Genomic DNA, 22,687 nt, shown 5'->3' with positions numbered 1-22,687 from the left:
GCAATCACACTGCACACTGACACACACATTGACAAAGGTCCCCCGTATAGCCTGAACAGACTGTTGAGGAAAGTGCTGTTAGCGAGCACCTATGAAGGCCGGAACAGTACACGCCCAACACACCCACACACACATTAACACACTCACTCACACACACAGTAACACACTCACTCACACACACAGTAACACACTCACTCACACACACAGTAACACACTCACACACACAGTAACACACTCACTCACACACACAGTAACACACTCACTCACACACACAGTAACCCACTCACTCACACACACAGTAACACACTCACTCACACACACAGTAACACACGCACTCACATAAACAGTAGCACACTCACTCACACACCCAGTAGCACACTCACTCACACACACAGTAACACACTCACTCACAAACACAGTAACACACTCACTCACACACACAGTAGCACACTCACTCATACACACAGTAACACACTCACTCACACACACAGTAACACACTTACTCATACACGCAGTAACACACTCACTCACACACACAGTAACACACTCACTCACACACATAGTAACACACTCACTCACACACACAGTAACACACTCACACACACAGTAACACACTCACACACACAGTAACACACTCACACACACAGTAACCCCCTCACTCACACACACAGTAGCACACTTATTGACACGCACAGTAGCACACTCACTCACACACACAGTAACACACTCACTCACACACCCAGTAACACACTCACACACACAGTAACACACTCACTCACACACACAGTAACACACTCACTCACACACACAGTAACACACTCACTCACACACACAGTAACACACTCACTCACACACACAGTAACACATTCACTCACACACACAGTAACACACTCACTCACACACACAGTAACACACTCACTCACACACACAGTACCACACTCACACACACAGTAACACACTCACACACACAGTAACACACTCACTCACACACACAGTAACACATTCACTCACACACACAGTAACACACTCACTCACACACACAGTAACACACTCACTCACACACACAGTAGCACACTCACACACACAGTAACACACTCACACACACAGTAACACACTCACTCACACACAGTAGCACACTCACTCACACACACAGTAACACACTCACTCACACACACAGTAGCACACTTACACACACAGTAACACACTCACTCACACACAGTAGCACACTCATTGACACGCACGGCCCACAAGCGACGCCAGCTCAAAGACCGCGGGCGGCGCGCCAATTCTCACGCGGTCCAGCCAGCAGAGCGAGGCTCGTAGACAAAACTCCAAAGGCAGCAGCAGCGCAACGCTGCGATCGAGAGGCAGCCAGAAGCAATCTCTGCCCGGCCCATTTCGTGGGCGATGGCTGCTACTGCGCTGGGAGAGAATCTGCTTCTTTCGCGCCGATTGCAGCAGCGGGCGACACTTGAGCGGGGTTTTATTTCCCCAGCCGGCCCCGCCGAGATGCCCCTGAGTCTCGCGACGAGGAGGGAGCGCCGCTCGCCTACGAACCTTTAATGGTCGACGAGCACTCGAGATTTGTGAAATAACATTAACAGCCCACAGGCCAATAAATAATTGATGAATTAATGTTTACCAACAGCCTGTATTATTCCGCGCCGCATCGCTTCAATTATTAATGGCGATGTGACGGGAACATCACAAACGGGAGAGGGGGGTAATTAGGGTGAATAGTAATTTATGCAAATTGCATTCCTATCACCCACTCGGCATACCGGCCCTCTGCCTCGACCCCTCCCCCGTCCCTCTTTCATCGAGGAGTGGCAACGCGCCCCATCGGCCCTCCTGCTCCTCTCACTCCACGAGGCACAGCGCACTGCTGATGGAAGCGCCTCCCGCTGAGAGGCAGCTCAGAGGGACCCCTCTGGACTGGAATCCCCTCGCCGTGCACGCTGGCCAGACGTCTGACAAGGTGTGGCAGTACCCACAGTTTACACCACCCCACGAGACGTGCATATCTATCGACGAGCTGTGTTAGTTTACACTGCTGACTAGACAGCGTCCAGCCTGGCGGGGCGGGAGGGGGGGGGTCTCTGTGGGTGGCCGCCGCCGCCGCTCGCGACCGAACTCATCAGCGCCCAGATGCCGCCTCTGCACTTGGCCGCGTTGCGCTGAGCATCGAACGTAAAATACTTTCTTGATTACCCGGGGTGTCCCCCAGAGGACCCTAACGACCTTAATGTTCAGCGCCTCGTGCGCGCACGCAGCCCTAACGCAGCCAAAAAGCAACTTCTAAACGCGGCCGTAGGCTGCATCTCGAGACCGGTCGATGTCCCGACCAGCCAAGGGAATACAATGTTTTCGCCTCACCCCCTCCCTCCCCCACCAGAACTATTCCCATCGTCATCGGGACGTGCGTAATGTGCATGGCACCGGTGCAGTGCAGTCACCCTGACCGTACAGCCAGCCCTCCAGCTCGGTGAATGTACCCGACCGAAATGCAAACGATAATATAATGCTCAGGAGGAACATGCGGAAACAGCCACCGGCACACCGAACACAATCGTAAGATCTCTCTCCCTGGCAGGGCGTTCCTCGCTTTCTCTGCGCTTCACGCTCAGCAGAATCTGCGTAAGGGATTGTTGGGTCACTCGTTTGGCATTGGCCAAATGATGTTTGTCTGAGTGACATTTTTTCGTACAAAAATGTTATATCGGCCTTATGCCCACGTTCGCTTTGTCGAGGGGCAGAGGCTTGACGCAATATCCACACCCCAACGAGAAAGTAACACGAGCAATAATTGGATGCCAGGACGGATAAAGGGGATTTGGCCACTGATAACATTGCTTGGACACAAAGACCCCCCTTATAGCCTGAGCAGTTTTGTTGCGCAAGTACTGCTACCGAGTGTCTATGAAGGTCGGGAATTTGGCACACGAGGGGGTAAGTGGCCAGCACCATGCCCGGCCGTCTTTGTATTTCCACTGGCGATGTTTATACACCACACCAGGTACTAATTTTACGTTGAGTGTACCTAGGGGAGACCCAGGCCCGGTTTTAGTATAATATCCACCGATGTTGGCCGTGAGCGGTAATCGAATTGGGGTCGCGGGGTTCTTATCGCAGCGCACAAAGACAAAGCCTGCGACAGACTGTCGGGGCAAGTGCCGATGAAGGCCGCCCCGGCCCACGACTGCGCAGTGGCGCCGTGTCCGTCCGCGCGTCGCCGCGTGCCGAAGGCGCCGCGTACGTGCGCTGCGAGTTAAACAACCCTCGTGCGCTGCGAGTTAAAAAACTCTCGTGCGCTGGAGCCGCGCGCGCTGCGAGCTCGGAACTCACGCCTGCCCTTTAATTGCGCCACTTGAGGTGTAATTAATGACCGTCATTATAAGTGTCTAACTGTAATGGATTGAGGTTGGTTCGTATTTTTTTTTACTGAGTGCATTACAGTGAATTCATTAACTTGTTTCAAATTAGCGCCGATGCCATTAAAACCAGGGGGGAAATAACATATTTTAAGTATCCAAACTAGAGTATATTTCTGTATATACAAACCACGCCAGTGTGTGTTTAATGACTGCGGCTCGTGCAGATGATGTGTCATTTATAATGTCTCGGAAATCCATGCCGTCTTCATTATCACCATTCTCGTAATTCCCGTCCGTGTCCCCCGCTCTTTGTGGTGTGGCATGTGGCTGTGTGCTGCGTGTGGCTGTGTGCGGGGCTGCGTGTGGCTGTGTGTGGCTGTGTGCGGCGTGTGGCTGTGTGCGGTGCTGCGTGTGGCTGTGTGTGGCTGTGTGTGGCTGTGTGCGGCGTGTGGCTGTGTGCGGCGTGTGGCTGTGTGCGGTGCTGCGTGTGGCTGTGTGCGGCTGTGTGCGGCGTGTGGTTGTGTGTGGCTGTGTGTGGCTGTGTGCTGCGTGTGGCTGTGTGTGGCTGTGTGCGGCATGTGGTTGTGTGCTGCGTGTGGCTGTGTGCGGGGCTGCGTGTGGCTGTGTGCAGTGCTGCGTGTGGCTGTGTGCGGTGCTGCGTGTGGCTGTGTGCGGCGGAGTCGTCAATCGGCTGCCACGTGCGCACGGAGCGCTGCTGTCGTCGTTGTAATGAACTTGCAGCGCCCCGAAACCGTCCATCCGACTTCGGTTCCCACTCACGGCCAGAAATCAGTAGCGAATATTTGAACCCGTTCCTGGATCGATTCCGAACTCAAATGAGTACCTCGTGCCGTGTGTCAACAAAAGATGACCACTGAAGGAACAGGCGGTCGGGCGTTGTGCTTGCTGCACCAGCCCACCCTCTCGTGTGGCCTTTCTCGATGCTCGGTAATAGCACTGTCCCCAGCAGTCTGTTATGGCCGTGGGGGGGGGGGGGGGGGCTAAGGGGTCTTTGTCTCTTGCGCCACAAGTGCGTTTGACATGAATATGCATGCACACACTCGCGCGCCCGTTAGGCCTGTGGCATCGTGCCCGTACATATCGTCTTAGAAGCACGAATACAAAGACAAAGATCCGCGTAAGGACTTTAACGGACTGTTGGGGCAAGTGCTGATAACGGGCACCTATGAAGGCCAGCACGGCACACGATGGGGTGAGTGGCCAGCACCACACCCGACCACCTTTGTCTCCACGAACGCACACGGGAAGGCACGCGCACACGCGCACGCACGCGCGCACTCGTACTTGAACTCACGCCTGAATGCACGTGAACTCGCACACACGTGAACTACCATACCATTCCAACACAAACACGCAAAGACAAAGATCCCCAATATAAAGCCTCCACCAGACTATTGGGGCAAGTGCGATTAGCGAGCACTTGTAAAGGCAAGGAGGGGTGTGGGGCCAGCACCACGCCCGCTCCCCTTTGTCTTCCCAATGCTGATAGTTACGCAACGCACTAGGTTCTCATTCTAGACTGAGCCGACCTAGGGGACGCCCAGAGCATGTTGAGATATTTCACTGTTGTTGGCTGTGAGCAGGAATCGATCTCGGATCGCCGAGTTCGACATCAGCACCCAGGCACGAGGTGTGAACTCACGCCGAGTCTCATCAAGGCGTTCGGTATTGGCTTGGGGTTGCCGGTCTTCGGCCTCTGATCGTGCAGTATAGCCACCACCACCCGGCAGACGGAGATGATGATGCTGATGATAGCTAAAGAGCTCTTGAGCTTTTTGTTTTCAAGCGTGGGGACCAACCAGAGGACGATCGCGGGAGTATTATTTGCAGCGCTCGAGAAAAGGCAAAGCCGGGATCATCAAGGAGAAGACCGCTTGGGTTGTCACTGCGCGCCCGGGCGAGACGTGACGGGAGCGATTGGGAGCGTTTCCACGCTCGTGGTCATTAAACCCGCGCCGCGGACTCCAGAATGCGGTCTCTGCGGAGGAATTGTCCGTGGCACTCCCCCTCTTCGCCCCGTGTTAAGTAAAGAAGAAGAAAAAAACACACGGTAATTGGAATCCTCCGTTGGCTGATATTAAATCGCCGCACGATTTAAAGTAAATAACTTAATTTTGACTTCCCGATTCAAGCCTCTGCTGCAAACCCAATTAGGGCTGGCTAATTATGTGTAGTTTTATTTTAACTTGGGAACAAAAGTAAATTGGCTTTTGATGAAGAAACACACATCTTAAGCGTTAATGAAGGTGCGTGTAGGAGAAGCTATTAAGTGAAAGTCTTCGTCGTGTTCGGTGTTATTTTGTCTGAAGCTGAGTTGCGCAAGTAATTTGAGCGCATCGTGGGCCAGCTACGTTATAAATTTCCGCACCCGGCACCCCACATCCAGGATACTTCTCGCTATGGATGCGACTAATAGCCACGTGCCTACTTCAGTTTTGCAGCGAACCCGAAAAATATTTAATAATAAAATAAGCCATGTGGAGTTGGTGCATAAATAAGGTTGCTTGTGTGAACGGTTGTATATGTCTTCTCTGCCATGATGTGATAATGATAATAATTTAGCAATTTATTCACTCAGAAAGTCTGCATCGAGTATCATGACTCTTCTTCAGGAGGGTCCTGCTGCATTGGCTCGTTTAGTCAATCTCATTCATGAGTGCTGTTCGGTATTTGGAAACCGGAGAACCCGGAGAAAACCCAACCACGCGTATTCGGGGGCGACATTCAGCGCTGCCATCTCCTGGCCGCACCTTGCTGTCCCGCATCTTCAGCACCAGGCCGAGAAGCCCCTGCTGGTGCTCAGCCATTGAAGTACGAGCCCGGCTCATCTATGCTTAGCTTCTCTTATCTGATGAGACTGGGCACAGTGGAGGGGATTGGGCATAGATTAAACGTCGCGTCACCGGGATGCTGGACCTCATGCTGTTGACATTAAGTGCCCATCACAATGGACGATGCGTCTCTCTGCACTTGCTCTTTACTAAACCGTGCCGCGGAGCTTTGGCATCAGATTTTCTGCGCCAATTCAAGTCAAAGGTCGCAGTCAGGATTTATTTCTGACCGAATATTTTCCATGTCGCCGGTAGACTGCAGTAGGCAGCACGCGACTGTAGTAGCAGCAGTCATAGCGAGAGGTAAGCTGGATGTACGTTGAACCTCTTTCGCACCGTAAGTCGCCAACTTTGCTCATCGGGGATGTGGTGTGCCTAGTGCGTACATATAATAATGCGGGTGTCCGACTCGGAGAGACGCAACTGAAATCACGCCCTGGTCACAGTGTATCCACTGGAGGCCAGGAGCCGGCAGTGGAAATTCCGTATTCCCATGGTGGGAGCCAGTCTCTCCATTGGACGTCACGGGTTGACCTTCCACTCAGTGGCACGAATTCTTTTGGCCCTGTTGGGGAGTGAGCTGAGTCGCCCTGGAACTGAACTCGAAAGATCTTGTCAGCAGCTTTTACGTTTATAATCTAGGATCATGTAGTTGTGCCAAATATCGGTAGTCTAATTGAATAATTAATAGTTGTGTATCCCTCTTATTGGACATGTAATTGGAAAAGAAGAGACTGAATATATACATAGAGAGAGAGAGAGAGCAGATGTCTTTAGAAGGGAGCAGCAAGTCAGAGAGTGAGGAAGATGTAGATCCAGATGACAATTTCAGAGGTGGAGCTGAGGAGAGAAACCCATACTACCCCAACCATAAAGACCTCAACGACTTGATCAGAGATCTTGGTCTCACCAAGTCCAGTGCCGAGCTCTTGACGTCGAGGCTCAAGCTGTGGAACTTGTTGAATGAAAGTGTGCAAGTCGCAGATCAGAGGAAGCGTCACCAACCTTTTTGCAACTTCTTCACCCGTCAAGACGGTTCTGTTTCTGCCACAATGTGGCCAGTTTGTTCGAGGCAATTGGAATCCGCTGTAACCAGAATGAGTGGTGCCTCTTCATTGACAGCTCATCCAGGAGCCTCAAAGCCGTGCTGCTCCATAATGGTAACAAGTACCCGTCTCTTCCCCTGGCTCATTCAGTACACCTCAAAGAGGATTACAACAGCATCAATACCTTGCTGGACGCCTTGAAGTATGATGATTACGGCTGGGAGGTCATCGGAGACTTAAAAATTGTGACATTCTTGATGGGTCTCCAAGGCGGTTTTACCAAGTTTCCCTGCTATCTTTGCCTTTGGGACAGCAGGGACACCAAGGCGCACTACCACAGGCGGGACTGGCCACAGCGGCCCGAGTTCTCTGTGGGGAGGAACAGCGTCAAGTGGGAGCCACTGGTGGACCCCCGGAAGGTGCTGATGCCACCACTGCACATCAAATTGGGCCTTATGAAACAATTTGTCAGAGCTGTAGATAAGGAGTCGGCAGCCTTAAAGTACCTTCAAGACTTCTTCCCTAAGGTGTCTTCGTCGGACCACAGAAAAAGACGATCCTGGAGTGCAATGAATTCCCCAAGAAGCTCACTAGTAAGGAGAAAGCGGCTTGGAACAGCTTTGTCGCAGTGGTTCGTGGCTTCCTGGGCAATCACAATGTCGAAAACTATGTGGAGTTCTATATTCTTGGTTCTTTAATACAATTTTTTTTAAATAGCAGCAAAAAACCATCACGTTTCAATCGCAACACAAGCGGTCTTCATCAGGCGGAGAGAAAAAAGGGGGCAAGCCTCCAGATGCAACTGCTTCTAATGAGGGCTTTCAGAGTGAGCAAAGCTGTGTGGCGTTAACAGCATGGGCGGGACAGCCAGCGCCAATGTCGGAGCAAAGCACCAGAAGTACAAGCAAAGCGAGCGCGTTAGACAATGGGGGAGGGAGGGGGCAGAGACAGGGGGAGAGAGGTGGGGTGAAGAGATATTGGGAGAGAGGGGGGTAGAGATGGGGGTGGGGGGGGCATTGCACCTCGCTACACACCCACACCCACACTGCTGACAGTAGAGGTTGACAAGAAAACACAAATCAAGTCATGACCCAAAGTGGTTGATGACATCTTTACAATGATTTCTGAGTTTAAAACCGTCGTCTCGGTTGAAATTGTGTCTGTGTCTGTATATATGGATGGCTTCATGAACGAACCTTTGTTGATAGCCAGTCGGCTTGCAAAGTACCATCGTCTTCAAGAAATCAATTTCATGTGAGCCAGCCGCATTAAACTAATGATCAGCCACGGCAGAAGTGTTGGTCCTGTCGTGTTTCAGATCTGCCTTATGTTCACGAAGACAGTCCGAGACATGTCGTTTAGTTTCCCCAATGTAACTGCTACTGCAGATACAGCTTAGTTCGTAGACGCCGGGGTATTGCATTTCAGGAATCTTGTCCTTCACAGATGGGATCATATCACGAATTTATGTGTTAAATTGGACTTGGATCCTGTGTTTGTTCAAGATTTTGGAAATATTTTTGATTAGCCCTGCTATGTAAGGCAAGGTGATGGTTTTGATGGGATATTCAGATGCCTCCTTCCTCACGGTTGGGGTGATGGCTTTGTGGATTGTGTAGTCAGAATATCCATTCACCTTGAGAGCTTGGTGTACGTGTTTGAGTTTATTGGTTAGGTGTTCATGGTCGGAGATACATTGTGCTCTATGGTGTCGCGTTTTGATGAGGGAATTCTTTTGGGATAGATGGTGGTGGGAATCAAGTTTTAGGTAGGCGTCAGTATGGGTTCCTTTCCTGTGGATAGAATGGCTCATTGAGCCATCTGGTCTCTTTTTTTATTAAGACAGCCAAGAAAGGTAGCATGTCATCTTTTTCTACCTCCATGGTGAATTTGATTGCTAGGTGTATGGAATTGATGTGGTTGAGGAATTGTTTCAGAGCCGGTCGGCCATGTGGCCAGATGACGAGCGTGTCATCCACGTGCCTCTTCCACAAGGACGGGCGTAGAGTGGATGCCTGGATGGCGCCCGTCTCAACATTTTCCATGAAAATGTTGTCCACAACCGGAGATAAGGGAGAACCCATTGGGGTACTTTCAGTTTGTTTGTAGAATGTTCCATTTCAGGTGAAGTATGTACTGGTGAGGCAGGGCTGGTACATCAGCATTCAATCGTTGTTGAACCAAATCTTCAATTATTGCAATGGTTTCGGGCACGAGAACTTTGGTGAACAAATAAACTACATCGAAACTAATGAGCAAATCACCTGGGGACAGTGAGCTGTCCAGGTGAGCTGAGTTAAGTACAGAAGAGGTGGTCTTACCAGTGAATGGCTGCAAGGTCTCAGAGAGATATCGGGCCAGTCTGTAGGTGGGTGAGCCAATGGTGGAGACGATGGGACGAAGGGGTGTACCTTCTTTATACATTTTTGGTATGCCATATAGTCTGGGTGGTCTAGCAGCAGAAGGTTAAGGAAACCCGTTTGGTCTGTTCAATTAATGAAGCTGAATCAGTAATGATACTGTTCGTTTTTTAACGAGGCAGTTTGTGGGACCTCTTTAATTTTAGTGTAGCTACCATCATTTAGTAGGTCCTGAATTTTGTTATTGTACACGTTTTTATCCACGATGACCGTAGCATTGTCCTTGTCGGCTGACAGGATGAAAATATCTTTCCTCTTTTTTAAATTGAGATAACTCAAAACGCTCCTCCTTATTGATGTTTCTGACTGGTATGTGGAGCTGGTTGAGACTGGTGAAGAACTACGGCACAATGGGCTGTAGGATGTCCAGCAACGTCCATATCCTTGATGCTCATCTTGATAAATTCAAGGAGAACATGGGAGCGTACTCGGAGGAGCAAGGCGAGTGATTCCACAAGGATTTACTGGACTTTGAACGCACTACCAAGGACAGTATAACGAGAACATGATGGGAGACTACATTTGGGGGCAGATTCGTCAAAGGTATTTTCAGTATAACCGTACATCTCGAAAAACGACTCACTTCTAAATCTTTTGTAGTCATTTGTGTATTACTTTGGTATAAATACATGTTAATTTTGTTTCATGTTTTTTTTCTGACTTTATGTGAACGAAAATACACATTCGCCCGTTTTCTCATTGAAAATAGGTACATTTTAATATATCACTGTCCTGGTCACAAAAGTAACGTTTGTGGGGAATAATAGCCATTTTCTATACTTTTTAGGCATAAGCAATTAAAAAATAACACTTACTACCCAGGGACAAAAATTGTGTTAGCTAATGTTTTCAACTCGGAGGTCTCAAACCGGCCATGAGTTATCTGGCTTTAACAAACGCTGCTGAATAACATTGGCATGGAAAGTCAATATGCAGATGGAATAATATATATATATATTATATATACATTTATAAATGAATATATTAATTGAAATAATTTGACTAATATTATACAGATTATATATAGAAAAAACATAATATATGAATGCATATATAGACATACATTTCTATATATTAGTCCACCTTCCTATTAATATACATTAATTCATGTATGGCGATACAGGACGCCGTTTCTGCCTGTGTTTGGTTTTGCCGAGAATGCTCCATGGGAGCCCGTGACGAGTTTGTTTAATATCTGCGTAGTGAGCTGAGCAACGTTAACGACATGGAGGCACCACCGCCTCATGTATATAAAACGCGAAATTCATTTCGCGTAAACATTTATACAAGAGGCTATTAAATAATTTAATTTTGGGAGAAGAGGCATTGGTTTAAAAAAAAACCTAAAAGGCGAAAGATGTAGAATAAAAAATTAATGATGATTATAATTACATATCCGCAACCTCAAAGCTCCGTTTCTTTGCCTGCGGGCTGTTTGCGACCTCACGCTCGCGGCTAAACGGACTGGGTGGCTGTCGCGAGTCACGTCACTCACGACCGCCCGCGTGCATCATTGACACTCATTTTCTGATGATGATGATGATGATAAAATTCGTGGAATTTGTTACAAAGCAAAAGACGCAGAGCTTACCGCGTGGCACAAGGGGCTCTGTGAGTGGGGAGTGGGGAGACGCCAGTCATCTCAACCTGACGCGGCGCAAATATAATGCGGGATTGCCTCAGTAATGGGGGTTGTCATTATATACATGAATACATCATCATTATATACATGAATATATCACCATTATATACATGAATATATCATCATTATATACATGAATATATCATCATTATATACATGAATATATCATCATTATATACATGAATATATCATCATTATATACATGAATACATCACCATTATATACATGAATATATCATCATTATATACATGAACACATCATCATTATATACATGAATACATCATCATTATATACATGAATATATCATCATCAGCATCATCATCACGATCCACGGGCAGATATCCCGTAGGTGTCCATTGCGCATTGCGTTACTTGTTTCCACTTTCCGCGTTGCCTCGGCGAAAAATATATTTAAAAACTTATATTAAAAACATTACATATACATACACAGATACCAAAAAAGTTTAATGTATGTAAAACGTATTTGCGCATGAATTGTACGTTTTTAGGAGAATACAATATAAACTATAATACTAAACAAGCAATGGAACTGTGAACCCAAATGATGGACCACATAATAAACCAGCGTGGTCTGCGTCTCTTCAATGGGGGAATAACAGGGCTGCATGAGCTCTCTCCTGAAGTCCTTTTGTTGTCAGCAGACCTCAACGTTGACATTTAGCTCCCCAAATGTGGCATACGCAAGAAGACAAACTGAAAGATTAATTTAATTGTAGTAAACATTTGTTTAGTGACTTTTTTCCAGTTTTCAGTTTCATTTATTAGGTCTATCACTGTGAGCCATGCAGCTCTTGAGTCGGGTGCAACTGCAACAAACAAAAACATGAACAAAGAACATGGTAAAGTGACGACGCGCAACAGAAAAATCCAGGAAAAAACAGCAAAATATTCCAGAGAAGAGCACCGTATATCAACGCTGTGTGCAAAAATCCAAGTGGAATGCAAGTCAAAGAATAACAACCATGAGACAATTAATATTGAAGTGATCAGGCTAACGCTGTACTTCAGCAAACAAACATGGCTTAATCATACATTTTGGAAATAACCAAAATAAAGCTATAAAAACAATGTAAGCGTGATCACAGGAACTGTGATTCAAATTTAAAAATAAAATATATCCATAACATGTACGACCAAATTTTGCAGCCATAGCTGGCAGCATGAGTCACTCCATAACAGCAGGAGTATCAGCAGGAGTATCAAACATTTTAAATGCACCTTTAAATATCGGCACACTATAATCAAAAATCAAGGTCATACTTGACTTGTATGATATGCCTTTGTCTTTTATTGAATCCGATGAGTCATAAGTATATGGTTAATGGTAGAAAAACACGAATTAATTTGTACTCTAGTATTTATTTGTACTGTAGAGAGGCACTTCACAAAACACAGACGTATATAATTTGTAATAGAGAAATGGGGGAAATGGGGAGAAGGGAGGTAGGGCAGGTAATGGCTGGGGCGAAATAACAGCACCGGGCGGTTCTGCAAACAACTGCTGGCAGCCAGATCGCCGACCGGACACTTGGCAGGCACGGGAGCAGGCAGCAGACTTGGGGATGGAGCGATGAGATGTGGGACGACGAGGAAGCGGCGCTGTATGAGCGCCATCACGAACAGTCGCCGGCAGCCAGGCCGCCGAAATGGTGGCCGGCAGGCGCAGGGTGCAGGCAGGAGACCCGGCAAGGAAGCGACGTGAAGGCCGCACAGGGCAGCGAGGTGTGGGCGTTGCTCAGCGAGCACCCGCCGACAGCCGAACTGCCCCCTAGCAGGCGTGGGGGTCAAGGAGCACACGTGGAAGGGGAGTCGCGCCCCCAACCAGAGCAAGAGCCTCTCCAAAGTAATGAAACACAAAATAGCGCCTCTCCAAAATGACGAAACTGCCATTTTTTGCTGAGCCGCACCCCCCTATCAAAGAGCCTCTTTGTAAACAATGTTCCTGGTCTTGCCTGCTGGTGCAAAGTAATGTAAATATTTTCCATTGCCTACACGAGAGCATCCAACATGAAGTTGGCCATGAGAAAAGCACTAAGTTGTCAAATTCAGTCCCACCACTTTTAAAGATTGTCCTTGCGCCTTATTAATGGACATGGCAAAGCTGAGCTGGATGGGGAATTGAAGCCTCTTCAATTCAAAGACTGTGTCGTTTGGGATTATAGGTATGCGTGGGAGAAAGACGTATTAACCTTTAGAATTGCCTGTAATGATTGTAGCTTTGATAACATTTCAATGTAATTCTTTCACAATTAACCTTATGCCATTGCATAGTCTAGGTGGGTCAACATTTCTCAATAGCAAGACAGGTGCCGCAATTTTTAGTAACAAGTTGTATGGTGGAACACCCGGGAGCTGCAGAGAATTCAAGAATTCAACTGGATGGTGAACAGTTTGATCATGGTCCCACACTGAGTCAATAGATTTGTAGGACTTGTTCTTTCCAGATAATTTCTGCAACAACATGGAATTTATTCTGTGAACAGCATCATTTTTGGAGCCAAAATGGCCCTCTCCCATAGCCAGATAACATTTTGAAAGTAGTGTTGCATATTTGGGTACACTTTTTCTTCCAGTTTTTCTTTCGAAGTGGAAAGGATGCCTATAGAGGTGGTGATAAGTCCATCTGTGCCGTCAGCAAGATTACTGCAATTTCCAAAATCAAGAAGAACTTCAGCAAAGTTTCCTGTCTCTTGGTTTCCATGGAGATATACACACATGTTTGTAGTTTGTCTCAGTTTCATCACGTGCCTCCAGAGGAATGATTACTTGATGCAGGCATTTAACTCATCAGCTGTGGTTCCTCGAAGTACTACAGGTAAGGTTTGTTGGAAGTCACCAGTCATGAGGAAAGTTACACCATCCATAATCCTGGAATTATCGCGGAGGTCCTGCAAAGTTGTGTTGACAGCCTCAAATGCTCCGTTGTGGGACATGGTGCATTCATCCCACACTATTCATTCACAATTAACCAGGACTTGTGCAAGGGCAGGCCCCTTTTAAATATTGCAAACAGGGGTTTCTTGTCGAGATAGATCCAATGGAAGCTTGAATGTGGCATGGGTAATTCTTCCTCCAGTAAGCAGAGTTGCCACAATCCTCGATGATGCCACAACCAGATACATTTTCTCCCTCTGGCGAACCTTATCCAGGAGCAGGTTGAGAACAAAGGTCTTCCCAGTACCACCAGGTGCATCAAGAAAAAATATGCTCCATTTTTAGACTCAATGTCTTCCAAGATTTTCGCGTAGGCTTCTCTTTGTGCATCCATCAGCTTTGGTCCATTTTCCTCAATACATTTAAGAAGCTCTAAACCATCATAGGATACATCTTCTTGTTTCTTTCGGTAAAGTCACGTAGAAGGGAAGCAATAAAATAGAAACAAGAAGATGAATCCCTGCAGTCACGAAAGCTTTAAATCGAAATTCATCATAGGATATTTCACGTAGGATCTCTTGAACAAGGGCATGCAGGTTGTCCCTGGAGGGTGTTGGTAGTCCGATAGACTTGAGGTCTTTTCCACCAATGGAGTGAAGTTTGTCTTCAAGGAGGATGAGGGCCTGGTTAAAGATGACATCAGAAAAGTTCACCTCGAGGTTGGGATTTTCTCGTTGAGCTCGGTGGAGGATGTCCTCACTCATGCCTTCTTTGTATTTTTGCTAAAGTCCCATGGGGTTAAATGTGCTGCAAACTTGAAGAATTATGCAGAAGATCAATCTCAGTTGAGAAGGGGACTAACTAACAGAAGCTTCTGTCGTAGCTTAATCAAGATGCTGGTCATCCTCAAGAATTACACGAAGATTTCAAGCTTCCCTGTATGTTTGACAGACAACTCCCTCCAATGTTTTTAGGTCTTGGAAAGATTTTGGCCCTTTGACAACATAGAGAAGCATTCGCAGAAAGTAGCACTCCTGATTGTTGGGATGAACTGTGTAGATTCTTCCCAAGGCATCAGATTCACCGTCACCAGCACGTCGCTTCCATTTCTTTTGAGCAGTCCATGTATAGTAGGAGGGAACTTTATGATAGAGCAGGTTGGCAGCAAATGGATCACTTTGGCACAAAACAAAAAACGCCATCAGGGTTGTATCTTGTTGAGTCAGGTCCTGTTCTTGGGCATTTCCTTCACTCATGGATGGGAAAGCCAAGAATTATCCAAATGGCCTCATTGCTGCTGATGTATCTTCCTTTGACAAAAAGTTGAACCTCATCCACACTTTGCCCCTCTTTTTGTAAGGCAAGCACCGCCATGTTAGACCCTTTGTTGATGTATTTGCAAACATATTTGATGGCTTTTACAGAATTTCAGAATTCGACATTAATGTGGGCCTCAAAGATATTGCACAGAAGACGACAGTAGGGAAAGATCCACTGGTTTTCAACCTTCATTTCAGAGTTAGTGCAAGGTCTGAGCGTTGTTTCAAATCCGCAGTATTTCTGCGATGATATAGAGGATAGCCATCATGCCCTGCCTGAGTTTATTTCAAGAAGTTTCTTGGATACTTCTTGGTACACTTGCGTCCTTGCATACATGGCCATTTTGGAATGAGCTCCCCACATGGGCCATTTGCGTGCAGACCACATCAAATAGGGCAGGGCCTTGATTGGGGTCAGGTAGCTCAGCACTGAGAAATGAGTCAATGTCATTTGCATTATTTTTTCCCCTCATCCATAGCAATATGTGAGCATGTAGAAGACCACGTTTTTGCCACTCAATGGTGTGCAAGTTACATCTTGTCTTCCCAAAGACGACGCCTTCCTTTGTCGTAATAAGCCTCATGAGTTAATCAACTTTGAGTTTAAACACCCTTGCAATGATGTCATATCTCTCTGTCGGCTTTTGGTTTTGATAAAGTTCAACCTGGATCTCCTTCTATTTAGGATTGCAAGTGAAGGTGATAAAGAGATTAGGCCTGCCATATTGCCTGATGTAGGTCATGGCAGCTTGAGTCCTCTCGTGCTTGTATCTTGGTCCACCTGTGAAGGATGAAGGCAAGATAACGAATCTCCCCACATTCTGAGCGTTTGCATCTCTGTCAGCATTGCTAGCGTCCCTGCGACGGACATACTGTTCCACATGCAGGCGTTTTTGATTGAGTTAAATGTAAATAAGGTGCTCACTCTTAATTTTGGCATACTGATCCACAACATACTGGTGAAAGAGGTTGGTGCACCTTAATATGTGGTTTCCTCCTTCTCTGACCATGATTATGAAGGAATATAAGTCCTTAGAGGAGGCAGTTTGGTGAGGATGGCTTTGTCCTGTTGCTTTGATAATTTGAGGAATCTGGACGTGGTACCCATCTTGGCCTTGCCACAGTATCATGGGGTATCGTAGGGCATCATATGTTCTGTTTGTCTCAGGAATTCATTTGATGGTGTTGTCTTGGTATCGGTAAGAGAGACAGTGTGCTTCATGTTCTTCACCCACCATAAGAACAACAACCTCACCACAAGTTGGGGCATTGAACCTCCGTGCATGCTCCCCGCTTGGGACCTTGGATGCACTGATTACAACCTGATAATCATTGGAGGTGACTTGCTGTGCTGCATGTTTGAAGCTTGTAATAAATACATTGTCTTTGTTGAACATCCCTTGGAGAGAGAGGACCATTTCTAGTCGGGCACCAGGAGCATTGCTGCATCGCTGGTTGCCTTGCTGACCTTCATCTCCCATGAAGTATATCTGAATAAACTTTGGCTCTTCGCCAGGCAGTGGCTGAATGGATCCGATTCGATGATAGACTTGGCCTTGAACCTTGAATGTGAGCATAAATCCTGGCTCCACTATCTCCTTTGTTGCTCCCAAAATAAGTCATTTGAAAGCAGGAATTGTACTTCCTGATGTTGGTCAGAAAGTGTTTTAGACTCCGGGGTGTGACCAGATGCCGAGGATTCCCGTGGCTCGGGGTGCGTCTGCACAACGCAAAGTTCGACTGTTTCCATCACTGTGTAGTGACATAGAACTGCAGCACATTCCCTTGGATTCTCCTTTCCACTTTCCAGCACCACATTGTGCGCAAGTAATTGGCATACAGCCTAATATCACCATGGATTGATAATCGATCTCTGGTTGGTAATTAAAAGCTGCTCTGTTCCAGTCCGGGTTATTCCTTCTTGTTCTTGATGCAGCAGTATGACGGACTTGCCTCTGGCACACCATGTTATGATGTTGTGGTTCCTCAGCTCGTGCTGCTGCAGTGACTGTGCGGGTCCTGGCTTGTCGAGATTACAAAAGCAGTAACCTCTATATTGAGTCATTGTTTACGTGCTGCAGGAGAGGGTGCAGCAAGTAGGTTGATGACCTAATATGTGTGGTACGGTTTGGGTTGCTCAATTTTGTGGGGTTCATAGCGCAGCGAATGCTAATTGCTACACTACCGCTCGCCAAAGTGAGATATTCACACAAAACTCTCACACACATTCACACCTGGTGAATATCTGACATTCTAGCGACGGAATGATCGAAGCGGGCCATGGCGTTACGATGCGGTCTACGGTTTGAGCGCACGGCAAACACCAGTGACGGTTATCTGAACCGGTCCTGCGCCTCCCCTAGGGCGACTCAGCCTCAAGTGAGTACCTGGTACGATGTGTAAACATTGCCGCTAGGGAGACAAAGGCGGCCAGGCGTGGTGTTGGCCACCTACCCGCTCGTGTGCCGTGCCGGCTTGTATAGGTGCTCGCTAACAGCATTTGCCCCTACAGTCTGTTAAGGCTATACGGGGGTCTTTGTCTTTGTGTGTGTGTACACATGTGTGTATGTGTGAACGCGCACGCATGCACGGAGCAAGAGGCACGCGTTTGCCAGTCCCCGTCCAAACACTGGGACCCGCTAATTGGCCGTGGGCAGTCGGTACGCGGGAATGGCGCGTACGTGCGACGCGCGCGCGCGGATGAGCGCGTGCGCACGGCGCGCAATGAATTTTTAATTGCGCGGTTCGCGCACGAGAGAGAGATGAAGCGCTCCGTGTCATATGCCTATAATTGCTCCACCGGGCTGAAACGTGGCTCACAATTAATTGGCGCCCAGAAGCAGTCAGTGGCTGTCTCCGCGTCCCTCCTCTCGGCCCTGGTAGCCTTCGCACGCTGCTGCTGCCGCCGCCGCCGCAGCGGCGTTATGTCGCTTTGCTTTCAGCGTGCCCCGCTCCGCTTCAATGACTTTGTCTCCGTCTGATCACGGCCCTCACTCGCTCGCGGTGCCGCCGCCTGCCGCAACTCGCAAGAGTTGGAGGCATCGTGATTTGTGTAAGCGGATGAGATTCGTCCGCTGGTGAGTGTGATGTGTGTACGCTGGTGAGGGCTTGTGATGATAGTAAGCCGATGAGATTTGTAAGCTGGTGAGCAGTAGTGGTGGTGATAGTTCATTAGAGACCCTAAGCCAACAATAATCTTGGGACCTACACATTGCCTTCGTTTAATTTGTGCACATTGCTGGCGAGCGTGAGATCAAGAAGGTGAGTGAGAAATTAGTAAGCTGGCCAGTGTGAGATTGGTAAGCTGGTGAATGTGAGATTTGTAAACTCGTGGGTGTGAAATTAGTAAATTTCTGGGCATTGAAATGTCTCTGCTTCTGTTCATAATTCGCTATTTAATGTTGTCATTCTATATTTACGTTTAGCGTTAGGTTGAGAAGTCGTTAGCGCACTGCTCTATGAAGCTAGTCACATGAGTTTCCTTCCCGGCAGCGGCTAACATCAGTGGCCAGTGAAATACGAACCTGTGCAGGGGCCCCCTACACGGACCCTCCACTAACCCACACGGCCGACGTGGTGTGGAGGGAGGCCTTCATCCAGCCGTGTATTGACAAAGGCACGGTACAGTTATACATTGTTTTTGTTAGTTATGTACCTACATTAAAATCTTTGCAAAAATATGTAAACACTCAAACACATACAGAGGCGTTGCAACGGAGCTTTACGGACAATGTGGGGCAACACGGCCCAGTGTGGCTGTCAGAACCAACACGGTTCACAAACCAAAGCATTGCAGGCAGGATTGTTGTTGTTGGTATCACCGTGTTGGTTTTGGGAATCAGACATTTCATTACAGCTCTCAAGCCATTTTAAAAATACCCATGACAGAGGATTTTGCAAAGGCCGTTAGAGTTCAGTGTCAAAGGATCCCATCCTAATGGCCTCGGGATTCACTCTTCCCGTTGCCGCTCCCCTCTCTCTCTCCCCCCTTCCTCTCTCTTTCTCTCTCCTTGCCTCTCCCCCTGCTCCCTTGCGGCATTGTTCAGTTGCCCCACAAGTGCCGCCTTCCTGAGAGAATCGAGTAGGTGCGTTGCCCTGGCACACGCATCAGCAGAAGCAGCTGCGGTCACACGAGGGACCAAGTGTCCTCGCGTCAACGTCCTGGTTCGACAATATGAGGTCGCTAGGCAGCGGCGAAAGAAAATTAAAATATCTACAAAGGTGGCGGTGGTGGTTAATCTTGTTCAAACTCCGACTCTCAAACCTCCTGTCAGCACAAGCAGTGGAGTGTGACCAGCGCCACCACAGCCTCCTTCACCGTCTCCACCACCTCTGAGTCAATGGCACGGCCCAGCGGTGGCGCATTCGGCGCTTGTTGCCAGAGGTTGAAGGTTCCAATCCAGTGGCCGCCGTGATCATTCCTGGGGATGTCATCGGTGAAACAGAACGCACTCGAACCACCACCACTCCCACCGTCACTTCCTCCACCAGACAAAGATCCCCCGTATAGTCTTAACAGACTGTTGGGGAAATAGCTGTTTGCGAGCATCTATGAAGGCCAGATCGGCACACGAAGGGGTGGGTGGCTAGCACCGCGCCCGGCCGCCTTTGTCTCTCTAGTGGCGATGTTTTTACGCACCAGGTACTCATTTGAGGCTGAGTCGACCTCCACCAACACTTCCTCACCCCCCACGACTACCACCTCCTCCTTTCTTCCCCCCTCGCACCATTACCTCTACCAACACCTCTTCCTTCACCATCACCTCCCGCACCACCACCTCCCCCACCATCACCAACACCTCCACCATCGTCACCACCACCACCACCACCATCACCAACACCTCCACCATCGTCACCACCACCACCACCACCACCATCACCACCACCACCAACACCTCCACCATCGTCACCACCACCACCACCACCATCACCAACACCTCCACCATCGTCACCACCACCACCACCATCACCACCACCACCAACACCTCCACCATCGTCACCACCACCACCACCACCACCACCACCAACACCTCCACCATCGTCACCATCACCACCACCATCACCAACACCTCCACCATCGTCACCACCACCACCACCATCACCAACACCTCCACCATCGTCACCACCACCACCACCACCAACACCTCCACCATCGTCACCACCACCACCACCACGTCCAGCTGTTGTTGCTCGTTCCGGCCGCACGTCTCCCGCCTCCGCGTCGCGTCGTCACCGCACGGCCCGTGGCTCTGCGCGGTGTGGGGGGTGGGGGGTGGTGGTGGTGGCTGTGATTGCGCGGCTGCAGAGCCACGAGTTATCTTCTGATGGCCACGAGGCGTGCGAGCGGCCGCCGAGGGAGGCAAGCCCCGGCATACCGATAAGGGCGCCGCTGCCGCTGCCGCCGCTGCCGCCGCTGCTGCCGCCGCTGCACGGCGCACGGCCCGCGAGCCCCGTCAACACAAAAGAAAAAGACAAAAGGCGGATGTAAAATAACATTACGTCGCGTATCTTGGGAGGCTTGGGTTATAATGTCACTCACGGCACTTGAATTGTATTTGTCAATCTCCCTTTTTCACGCATTCGTTTGTAACGATAATTGTGGGCTCTGCTTTGTGGCATTCTGACAGCAATAGAGAGAGAGCCGCGCGCGCTGTTTCCGTAACCCCCGCCTGCCTCCTCACTCCCTTCCCCTCCCTCCCCGGTGACTTAACGATCCCCCGAGCTATTTAATTCTTCTGATAACATTGTAGCTGGCATTGTGACGGTGAAAGAACACCCTGATTTCTGTCAAAAATAAGTGGATTCCGCTGTTCGACGGCAACTAGCGGCGCATTCAGGAGCGCCGCTGGCGCCTCCCGTCTCCATCGTGCGCCATCCCCGGGCGGGGCGGATAACAAAGGCGACGTGCATAAAAAGGGGGGCTCACTTATTTATTCGTGGGATTATTTCAGTTTTGCGGGGGGCATGCCCCCGAATCCACAGCTTTAAAATAATTGACGTCTCATCTGCTCCCCCCTCCCCCCCACTCACCCCCCACCACTCCCGAACAACTCGAACAGCAGCGACAGCAGCAGCAGAGACAGCAGCAGCAGAAATAGCAGCGGTAGCAGTAGCAGAAACAGCAGGAGCAGACATAGCAGCCCCAGAACAGAAAAAACCCCGCAGCAGCAGCAAGCAGCAGCAAGCAGCTGGGTGCCGTGGAGGACCCTGCTGTTGTCGACGCTGCTGTCTGTGGCTGCCGTTGTCGCTGCAGCTGTCGCTTGGCTTGGAGCTGCAGGTGTCAGCGCTCCGCCACAGCGCTGCATATCGGACTGGCTGGGCAGGAGAGAGATTGGGGAGCAGTGTGTGGACAGGGAGAGTTTGAGAACATCCAGAAACCATGACGCCCAGGTCGTAACATAAATACACTACCGGAACAATGGAACTTGGTGGACATGCTTGGCTGTGCTGTAGAAGTGAGCGATTATACTCTGGATTAAGAGTACGTGTTGAGCATTATTGTCCTCTGTTTAACATTACCGTGTTTGAAAATGTCACATCGATGACCTTCCACACAAAATAAAAATTCAACCCGTTCGTCAATAACACTGCTATAATAGCGCTTAGCACATGAACCATATCTGTGCTCTTAAGAAGGGTCATTGCCCAAAACGTCACCCGTTATGTTTTTTTCCCTTTCAACACCACATTGTACATTATGGAACGTGTTGAGTTTGTTTTTGTTAATTGTGCTTTTACCCCGCTGCCAACACAACAATAACCAAACAATTTGTGATAATTCCAGTCACACTCCATCATGCATTGTTACTGCACTGGGCGTGAGTGGTTCGTTGGCCAGTGGGAATATACGATGGTCGGATATGCGACGTTGTGCTCTCTTGCTGTCCTCGCTAATTGTTGCGACAGCCCCTACTAGCCCAGCCCCCCTTTTGTTACAACCTGTCTGGAAATGTGTCTGGTGGCACTGCGGTGTGTGATTTCAGATCTGTTTGTATTCGCCGGTGTGTGAGGCTAATCACGACCCTTGGTTTGGCTGACAGTTCAACTGGCACATCTGTGTCCTGTAAATATCTTACCATTTAGAATGTAAACGGTTTGAATGATGATGATGATAATGATGAGCGGTCACGTAATGTGTT

The 22,687-nt window shown here is 48.6% G+C and overlaps 1 protein-coding gene across 7 annotated transcripts in view; it reads left to right on the top strand.

Annotated features, from left to right (window-relative positions):
• The window catches only part of LOC133350503 (bifunctional heparan sulfate N-deacetylase/N-sulfotransferase 2-like), a 168,883-nt gene that overhangs the window by 36,757 nt on the left and 109,439 nt on the right, over nt 1-22,687 (top strand). For 2 of the 7 annotated variants that reach the window (XM_061564843.1, XM_061564847.1), the window contains exon 2: nt 1,825-1,978. The exons of the other annotated variants lie outside the window; for them this stretch is intronic. The gene's annotated coding sequence lies outside the window, so the exon portion shown is untranslated. The remainder of the gene's footprint in view (nt 1-1,824; nt 1,979-22,687) is intronic. 7 annotated transcript variants of the gene reach the window in all.

The sequence above is a fragment of the Lethenteron reissneri genome, chromosome 34 (genome assembly GCF_015708825.2).
Source record: "Lethenteron reissneri isolate LAM-NWPU_2019-01 chromosome 34, ASM1570882v1, whole genome shotgun sequence".
In the NCBI taxonomy this organism is placed as follows: Eukaryota; Metazoa; Chordata; class Hyperoartia; order Petromyzontiformes; family Petromyzontidae; genus Lethenteron; species Lethenteron reissneri.
The sequence above is the reverse complement of the archived record's forward strand: the minus strand, read 5'-3'. Positions and strand labels throughout refer to the sequence as shown.